We start from the raw sequence: 10,175 nt of genomic DNA on the forward strand, positions 1-10,175 counted from the left end.
TGTTTCTGAGAGAAGTCTTTATCTTTTTTGAAGGTATAATAGGGATATGTGGGATAAAACAGAAGCACAGAGGCAGGGCTCCTACTCCCTCGGTTCTGATTAGGAAAGGCTTCTTACAGAATGTTGACTCTTGAGCTGAGACTCAAAGGATACATGAGAATCAGATAGGTGAAACCATTGTAGAAATGTATTTGAGAATGATGTACAAGGCAGAGAATCTAGAAACAGCAGTTGTATAAACAGAACTAGGCCAGGCATGGTGGCTCACACCTGTCATCTCAGCACTTTGGGAGGCTGAAACAAGAGGATTGCTTGAGGCCAGGAGTTCAAGAACAGCCTAGGCAACACAATGAGACCCCCCTACTCTCCAAAATCTTCCAAAATTCACTGTGTGTGGTGGTACATGCCTGTGGTCCCAGCTACTCAGGAGGCCGAGTTGGGAAGATCACTTGAGTCCAGCAGTTCGAGGCTGCACTGAGCCGTGATGGTACCACTACACTCCAGCCTGGGTGAAAAAGCAAGACCTTGTCTAATTAAAAGCAAAAACTGGCCTTTCAGCTGGAACCACCATCTTCCAGTAATTCACCAAAATGATGAACACAAAGGGAAAGAGGAGAGACACCTGGCAGGTGTTCTCTAGGCCTTTTAGAAGACATGGAGTTGGCTGAGCAAGGTGGCTCATGCCTGTAATCCCAGCACTTTGGGAGGCCAAGGCAGGTGGATTGCCTGAGCTCAGGAATTCACAACCAGCCTGGGCAACACGGTGAAACCATCTGTACTAAAATACAAAAAATTAGCCAGGCGTGGCAGCATGCACCTGTAGTCCCAGCTACTCAGGAGGCTGAGGCAAGAGAATTGCTTGAACCTGGGAGGTGTAGGTTGCAGTGAGCCAAGATCATGCCACTGCACTCCAGCCTGGGTGACAGAGTGAGACTCCATCTCAAAAAAACAAACAACAAAAAAAAACATGGAGTTGTTCCTTTGGCCATGTTTATGCAAATCTGTAAGAGAGGTGGTATTGTAGATATCAAGGGAAGGGGTACTGTTCAAAAAGGAATGCCCCACAAGTGTTACCATCACAAAATGAAGAGTCTGCAGTGTTGCCCAGCATGCCGTTGGCATTGTTGTAACAAACAAGTTAAGGGCAAGATTCTTGCCAAGAGAATTAATGTGCATATTGAGCACATTAAGCACTCTTAAGAGCCTAGATAGCTTCCTGAAACTCCTGAAGTAACATGATCAGAAAAAGAAAGAAGCCAAAGAGAAAGGTACCTGTGTTCAACTGAAGCACCAGCCTGCTCCACCCAGAGAGACGCACTGTATGAGAACCAGTGGGAAGGAGCCTGAGCTGAGGAAGCTATTCCCTATGGATTCATGGCATATTAAGTGTTTAAATGAAATAAAATAAAAGACCTCTGGACTGTAAAAATGTTTCTCTTCATTGAGTAGAAGTGTGGTGTCTCCTCCTCCAAAGAAATATTTAAAGCAAATTTGAATTTTGTCCTAATTCATTCTGTGATTTACTATTCAAATTTAATGTATTTCTTGCTGAAAGATGTGAGGTGGCTTATTGCGCAACAAATTACTCAATTGATTAGAAAACAGCCAGATATTAATTATGAAATATTTGTACTGATTTGAAGATAGTCCCTCTAAATCATCATGGAAGCACTAAAATAATTTACAAAAACAAAAATAAATATAGTTCAGAGATCCTAAAGCCTAGCTCTTGTGTAAGAAGATGAGCCTAGAGAAATACAGAGGACAGGTCAAGGTTGACTTTGTACACAACATAGTAGGGAAGTTGCTGGCTATCGGAAGCCATTGAAGACTTTTGATCAAGGGACTTCAGGTTTTGTCTAAATATATCATACCAGCTGTTATGTGAAAGGAGATTTTGCAAGGCACAAGATAAAAGGCAGAAAAACTAGTCGATAAACTATTGCAATAATCTAATGGGTAAACTCATGAAGGTTTCTATCAAGATAGTTGTGCCAAGTATGGCAAGAATGAAATAGATCCGAGAAAATTTTAGAAAGCAAAATATTTGACATTTGGTGATTAATTCAGGCACAGTAGAAATCTGAATCAAAGATGACTCTATTATTTCTAGTTTCTAACTTAAGTGGGTAGCAAGTGAAACCACTGAGTATGGGGAATGCAGATGATGGGAAAATTTAGTGGTAGGTGAAGGAAGAATTAGTGAATTTAGTTTGAAAAATGTACAGTTTGTGTTGCCTATTGCATATGAAATATCCAAGAAGAAATATCAGCCTCTATCCAGAAGAGATTTCTTTCTCCAATAACATTTTTACATGCATACTCTTCTGGTATTTACCAAAAACTTTCTTATATACAAAATGTACATTTGAGTCTAGTTTTTCTTGCTGGATTGCAAACTTGATTATAGGAGTCATATTGTGTAATTTATTTTTATAAGCTCCAGAGTGCCTGTATAGCACAAAGCCTTGCATGTAATTGGTGCTTAATTTATGTAATGAGTTAAAAGATGGCTAGAAGGATAATGCATGGATGGATGCATGGATGAATGGTTGGATGGATGGATGATGGCTCATGAATGGATGCATGGATGGATGGGTTGATGCATGGATGGATGGATGGTTGGATGGATGGATGGATGGATGGATGGATGATGGATGATCAGGGATGGATGGATGGTTGCATGGATGGATGGATGGATGATGGCTCATGGATGGATAGATGAATGCACTGACAAATGGAGTAATGACTTCAAGCAGACTCTACAGATATGAGGTGACAGAAAAATATATGAAAAATAGAACCCAAGTAATAGAATTCTAAACCAATATTTGCTACCAGAAAATATGAGTTTTGTTTTATGTTTGTTTAAATTTATAAGCTGGATGTCTTTCAGAGAATTAAATTTATCAAAGAATCAGAAAAAAGAGTAGTCTTAAACTATAAAGTAAGATAGATTTATGTAGCTGCTAGGAAGCATTTAGACTTATGAAACACATTAAGGGTGAGGCAACATGATTAGCAGTGTTAATAGTACTGAAGGTGATTTCTATGGTAACTCAGTATATCAATTATGTGCACATTATTATTTCAAAAGATAATTTTTCAAACTACAATCTCATAACCTGTAAAAATTAAAATATCCATTAAACAGCTCAATTACCTCTGCTGTTTAATGGGTAGCTAGGTTTCCATTAAGGATTCATGTTCAGTTCATTCTTGTTGATGATTTCCCTCTTGTACTTCTTCACCCTCCTGCAGCTTCAGATTACACTCGTGACAAGCTCCCTTTCTAGCATGAATGTACATTTCATAATTATTATTATTATAGAAATTATGTTTGACCTGATTGGTCTGTAGGAAATGAACTGCTCACCTTTTAGAATCAATAGCCATTTAATACATCAGCAAAGTAATTAGCTAAAGAGCAGCCCAATACCCTGAGGCTAATCATCCACCTCTAAAAGGTAGATAATTTATTCCCTCTCTACTAGTGAAGTGAGCCCTAGTATTATTTACAGAGAGAAATCCTTAGATTTCCCAGCAATTAAATTCAACTATTGTCCTTTAGAGTCAAAGTTAGTATTTCAAGTGAAAGCACATCCCACCCTCCTTCTCAACACAACCACCTTTAGAACAACTTGGGCTTGAATTTTCCACACTCTTTGACCTTGAACAAGTTTCCTAACATCTCTGAGCCCATATTCGTATCCATAAAATAATCTTATAAGGTTATTGTGTGTGTTCATGAGACAATATATGCAAAGACCAGCATATAGAAATGATCCATCAGTATCACCTTGACTAATGATGGATTGTGAGATTAAATCTACATAGACAGACTTTCCCGTATGGAAGCAGTGCCATTCCACTACCGAATTTAGCTGATGCAATTTCCTGGTTTCCAATTTCCACCTGCATCACAAACATAAAGTCTTCTAGCCTGGTTTGGTTCTGGAAGCATCAACCAAAGCTCCCCACAGATACAGACAGTCTACTTCCACCCCACGCAATCCTCCCCTGCCCACCAAAGAACACACATTTAAAAAAGACCAGAGTTGGGTTGCGGTTATACGGCAGCAACTGCGGCAAAGTGAGAGCCTGGAGACCTGAGCCCACACTAGGGGCTGTCTGCCAGCCCCGCATTCCCTCGAGGAGTCAGAGAAGTCCCATTGTGTCAGAGTAAGATGGACAGTAGCTTTGATTGTGAGTGTGCTTCGCTGGAGCCACCTGATCCTAACAAAAGACATCTTCTGTTAAGCAACAGCTGCCAGGGCTTCCTGTTGAAATATACAGCAACAAAGGAAGCAAAGAAGCAAAACGGAAATGGTGCCTACCAGCTCCTTAGAATAACACTGCTCAGGACTAGTCCAACACTGAATGTATCTGTACTGTGAGGAGAATGTTCATAGAAGCCTGTTGTGTGCATATTTATTCACGTTTGTTAAATGTTAAATCGTTTAGCACAGTAATATGAGTGCACAATATGTCATTTCATTCCATTTGAGTTTCTTGAGTGTTTTCTTTAAATGTCTGTAGAGTTTCTGCCCCTTTCTTGAGCTATGAGTACTGCAATCTTTTTAATTCTCAATATGAGTAGAGCTTTTTGATTTCAGTCTAAGGGGAACTCAACAGGCCTGTTTGGCATATGCAGTGAATATTAAGAAACCGTCTTGCTGTGGAAGCATAATTATTTTTCTTCTCCCTTTTTGAAAGATCTTTCCTTTTGATGCCAGTTTTCTTCCTTGTTTACACAAGTTCAACATTTTGAAAAGAAAAGGCAATAGTAAGGGTTTCAAAATGGCAGAGAAATTTGAAAGTTTCATGAACATTCTGGGTTCTAGGTATATAGACTTAAAACCATTGAGTTATAGAGGCAATGGCTTGGTTTTTTCTGCTGTAGACAATGACTGTGACAAAAGAGTGGCCATCAAGAAAATTGTCCTTACTGATCCCCAGAGTGTCAACATGCTCTACATGATATCAAAATTATTAGAAGACCCTAATAACACTGTGAAAGTGTCTGAAATTCTTGGTCCCAGTGGAAGCCAATTAACAGATGATGTGGGGTCTCTTACAGAACTGAACAGTGTTTACATTGCTCAGGAGTACATGGAGACAGACTTGGCTAATGTGCTGGAGCAGGGCCCTTTACTGGAAGAGCATGCCAGGCTTTTCATGTATCAGCTGCTACTGGGGCTCAAGTATATTCACTCTGCAAACGTACTGCACAGAGATCTCAAACCAGCTATTCTTTCCATTAATACTGAAAACTTGGTGCTGAAGATAGGTGACTTTGGTCTTGCACGGATCATGGATCCTCATTATTCCCATAAGCATCATCTTTCTGAAGGATTGATTACTAAATGATACAGATCTCCACATCATTTACTTTCTCATAATAATTATACTAAAGCCATTGACATGTGGGCTGCAGGCTGCATCTTTTCGAAATGCTGACTGGTAAAATCCTTTTTGCAGGTGCACATGAACTTGAACAGATGCAGCTGATTTTAGAATCTATTCCTGTTGTACATGAGAAAGATTGTCAGGAGCTTCTCAGCATAACTCCAGTTTACATTAGAAAAGACATGACTGAGCCAAACAAACCTTTAACTCAGCTGCTTCCAGAAATTAGTTGAGAAGCACTGGGCTTCCTGAAACAAATTTTGACATTTAGCCCCATGAATCAGTTAACAGCAGAAGCACTCTCCTATCCTTACATGAGCTGTTGTGGGAAGTCAGGGACCCTGAATGGAGGGACCAGCTGAAGCCACGGCAGAAGAATATAAATTGTGAAGATTTCATGGACATTTATTAGTTCCCCAAATTAGTACTTTTGTAATTTCTTATGCCTGTCTTTACTGCAATCTTTGAACATAAATTGTGAAGATTTCATGGACATTTATCACTTACTCAGTCAATACTCTTATAATTTCCTATGCCTGTCTTTACTTTAATCTCTTAATCTCATCATCTTCATAATCTGAGGATGTAGGTTGCCTCGAGACCCTGTGATGATTGCATTAACTGCAAAAACTGTTTGTAAAACATGTGTGTTTGAACAATATGAAATCTGGGCATCCTAAAAAAGAACAGGATAACAGCACTTTTCAGGGAACAAGGGAAATAACCATAAGGTCTGACTGCCTGTGGGGCCGGGCAGAACAGTCATATCTCTCTTCTTGCAGAAAGCGAATAGGAGAAATATCGCTGAATTCTTTTCCCAGCAAGGAATAACCCTGGGGAAGGAATGCATTCCCAGGGGAGGTCTATGGACAGCCGCTCTGGGAGTGTCTGCCCTATGCAGTTGAAGATAAGGGATGAAATCTGCCCTGGTCTCTTGCAGTGCCTTCAGGCTTGCTAGGATTAGGAAATTCCAGCCTGGCAAATTCTAGTCAGACTGGTTGTCTGCTCTCGAACCTTGTTTCCTGTTAAGATGTTTATCAATGACAATGCATGCCCAGCAAGACATGAAACCTCATCAGTAATTCTAATTTCGCCCTGGCCTTGTGATCTTGCTCTGCCTCTCTGCCTTTGTGATCTTTTATTGCCCTTTGAAGCATGTGATCTTTGTGACTTACTCCCTCTTCGTACCCCACTCCCCTTTTGAAATCCCTAATAAAAACTTGCTGGTTTTGTGGCTCAAGGGGCATCACAGAACCTACCAATAGGTGATGTCACCCCTGGAGGCCCAGCTGTAAAATTTCTCTCTTTTGTACTCCTTCTCTTTATTTCTCAGACTGGCCGACACTTAGGGAAAATAGAAAAGAATGTACATTGAAATATTGGGGGCTAGTTCCCCTGAAAATGAGCATATGTTCTTTTCCAATGGATGAACTAATTTCAAGTCATCCTTTTCATATTGAAGATAAAGTTGACGATGTTTTACTTATGGATGAAACTCACAGTCACATATATAACTGGGAAAGGTACCATAATTGTCAGTTTTCAGAGCATGATTGGCCTATACATAACAAATTTGATATTGATTAAGTTCAGCTTGATCCAAGATCTCTGTCTTATGTCACTGATGAAGAAGTACAATTTGAACCCTGAAAATATTTGAATGGAGATCAGGAAAAGTATCTGGAGGATCCTGCTTTTGATACCAATTACTCTACTGAGCCTTGTGAGCCAGATCATCATGAAAACAAATACTGTCATCTGGAGTGTAGCCATGTTTGTAACTACAAAATGAGGTCATCATCATATTTAGATAACTTAGTTTGGAGAGAGTGAAGTTAACCATTACTATGAAGACAGGCTTATTATAGATCTTTCCAACTGGAAAGAACAAAGCAAAGAAAAAATCTGATAAGAAAGGCAAATCAGAATGTGAAAGGAATGGATTGGTTAAAGTCCAGATAGCACTAGAGGAAGCATCAAAGCAACTGGCTGGAAAAGAAAAAGAAAAGAATCAGGGATTTGACTTTGATCCCATTATTGCAGGAACCATTCAACTTAGTTCCCAAAATGAGCCTACTGATGTTGTTGATAAATTAAATGACTTGAATAGCTCGGTGTTCCAACAAGAACTGAAAAGTTTGATATCAAAGTCAGTAAGCCAAGAAAAACAGGAAAAAGGAATGACAAGTCTGGCTCAATTAGAAGCCTTGTACCAATATTCTTGGGACAGCCAGTTTGTGAGTGGTGGGGAGGGCTGTTTTCTCATAAATCAATTTTGTGAGGTAAGAAAGGATGAACAAGTTGAGAAGGAAAACACTTAGACCAGTTACTTGGACAAGTTCTTTAGCAGGAAAGAAGATCCTGAAATGCTGGAAACTGAGCCAGTAGAGGACGAGAAGCTTGGGGAGAGAGGAAATGAGGAAGGATTTCTGAACAACAGTGGGGAGTTCCTCTCTAACAAGCAGCTCGAGTCCATAGGCATCTGCAGTTTCACAGTCCAGTTAGGTCACCACTTAAGTCAATACAGGAACACCTTCTGCTATGAAATCTTCCCCTCAAATTCCTCATCAAACATACGCAGCATTCTGAAACATCTGAGCTAAAACATTCAGCAGACATTTATCTTTGAATTCTTCATGAAATGTGTTTTGCCTTTTTTTTATCGCTAGTGTTTAAGTCACTTTTTACTTGAATCAGATGGTGTCATTTAGTAAGGGTTGTATTAGTTGGTTTATTTTATTATTGGTTTTTAAAATCCAGACTTTTTTTCTACATGTGAGATGGTTTTCATTTTAACTGGCATGTCGTTTGCACACAAAATTAAAGAATAAAGGAAAATAATGCAACACAAGGGGAGACGAAATTCGCTAAGACATGTAAAGAACATTCCTTCATAGAACGACAATCTGTTTTACAGGAAACAAACCTTGCCTTGAAATTTACACAGTGAGACTCTACATAATTGCATAAAAATATCTATTTTTTTCCAAAAACATTTTTCACTCATGAGTATTTTCAAGTTTTTCATAGCGTACACATTTCTTAAAAGACGATACCAGCAGCAATTGAAAATGAATGCCAAATTTGGTACACATGTGTTATCTACCTCAAGGAGAGAAGAGTAATTAGCAAAACATATACCACCCACAGTGCTTCACAATACGCACTTCTATTTAGCCAGTGTTTATTGTAGTAAACTATTCTTAATAAGACTCACTCACTGTTTATAAATGCTCTGGTATGCATTCTTTACAGTGAAGTGTTACTATATCACATCTTATTGATTTTAGCATATCAGTATATTTTCTGTATTTAATTATAAAAATTAATTTGGTTTTAAAAATTTATCTGCAAATACACTTTTTCAATTTGACACTATGGTTTGTTGCCTACCTAGCTTAGTATATAATGTCAGCTTATCCTAAGGCTGTCCACATACTTAATTTACTTAAGTGTTCATTTTAAGTAACGTGCTCACTATATATAGGAATTTGTATTTTGTAGGTGCTTGGTCTATCTACAAAGAAAAATTAGGAAATGCTTTATTATAAAATGCTCCTAGAAGTCTTAATTGTGTTTATTTAAAAAAAAAAAACTAATGTTAGACTTGTGTGCATGGAAGTAATTAAGGTATATCGTTATTGTAGTTTAAAAGTTGTACATGATAAGATATTTTGATTTTAGTGTATATTTTTACTGAATGATCTATTCCCCATCCCAAGGCAAGCATGAATAAAATTAGGTTAAACGTAGCATGTGGCATCACAGTCTCTTAGAATTTGTTTCATCTATTTTATTTTATTGCATACTATCTGCATCTTCAGTTATCCTATCTGAAGAAAAAGAACAAATAAAACATGGCCAGCAAAAAAAATAAAATAAAAGACCGGAGTCGGTGAAAGAGAGAAATGCTAAGGATGGTAAGAAGTGAAATGGGTCAGATTTCACTGCTTGCAGATTTGACTGCTGTCCACGCAGACTGTGCTTCTCCTTTAGCCCAACACAATGTAGTTTTCTCTTCCCACCTCTCTGCCTGAACCTGTTCTATTTCATTATTCTTTAATAGCCAGTCCTGCTAAGCTGAACTTATCATCGTTTATAATAAACAATGTTGTCTATATCTTTATTTATTCTGAAAACTTCTATCAAGCAGCTATTTTGGGCCAGGCTATAAGTAGATATGGGTTCTGCCCTCCAGCACTTACCCGCGAGAGGGGAGAGCCTAGGTGCACACAGAAAAAGGACAATACAATACTGAGCATGCTGTGGGATTAGGAACATAAGCGCTTTGCACCCACTCACCACTGGTACCACCTACAGCCACTTCCGCAAACTGAAGTCGTCTCAGTGAGGCGGTCACTTGCCAGCTGTCTAATCCATCCTGCCTGCTCTCAGCCAGCTCTTTCTCACTAAGCTCTGCTGTCTTTGATACCCTCTTCTTTTCAACCAGAGCCTGCTGCCCTTGGCTTATCAGAGGCTCCTCCCCGCTGTCATCTCCAGCTCTGCCCACAGCACCTGCTTGTGCATTCAGTGTCTGCATGGACTGAATGTTTGTGTCCTACCAAAATTCAAATGTCAGAATCCTAACCCCCCACCATGAGATAGTATTAAAAGGTGGGGCCTTTGGAAAGTGATTAGATCCTGAGGTGGAGCCCTCACGGATGGAATTAGTGCCCTTATAAAAAGGGACCCCAGAGACACCCTCTTCTTTTCTGCCATGTGAGGACAAAGCAGGAAAGTGGCCATCTATGATCAGAAAGCAGGTT

At 39.2% G+C, this 10,175-nt stretch overlaps 1 pseudogene; it reads left to right on the forward strand.

Annotated features, from left to right (window-relative positions):
* The first annotated feature begins 4,800 nt into the window (after positions 1 to 4,800).
* LOC129042768 (mitogen-activated protein kinase 6-like) lies at positions 4,801 to 8,012 on the forward strand (annotated as a pseudogene).
* The last annotated feature ends 2,163 nt before the right edge of the window (positions 8,013 to 10,175 follow it).

The sequence above is a fragment of the Pongo pygmaeus genome, chromosome 7 (genome assembly GCF_028885625.2).
Source record: "Pongo pygmaeus isolate AG05252 chromosome 7, NHGRI_mPonPyg2-v2.0_pri, whole genome shotgun sequence".
Lineage (NCBI taxonomy): Eukaryota > Metazoa > Chordata > Mammalia > Primates > Hominidae > Pongo > Pongo pygmaeus.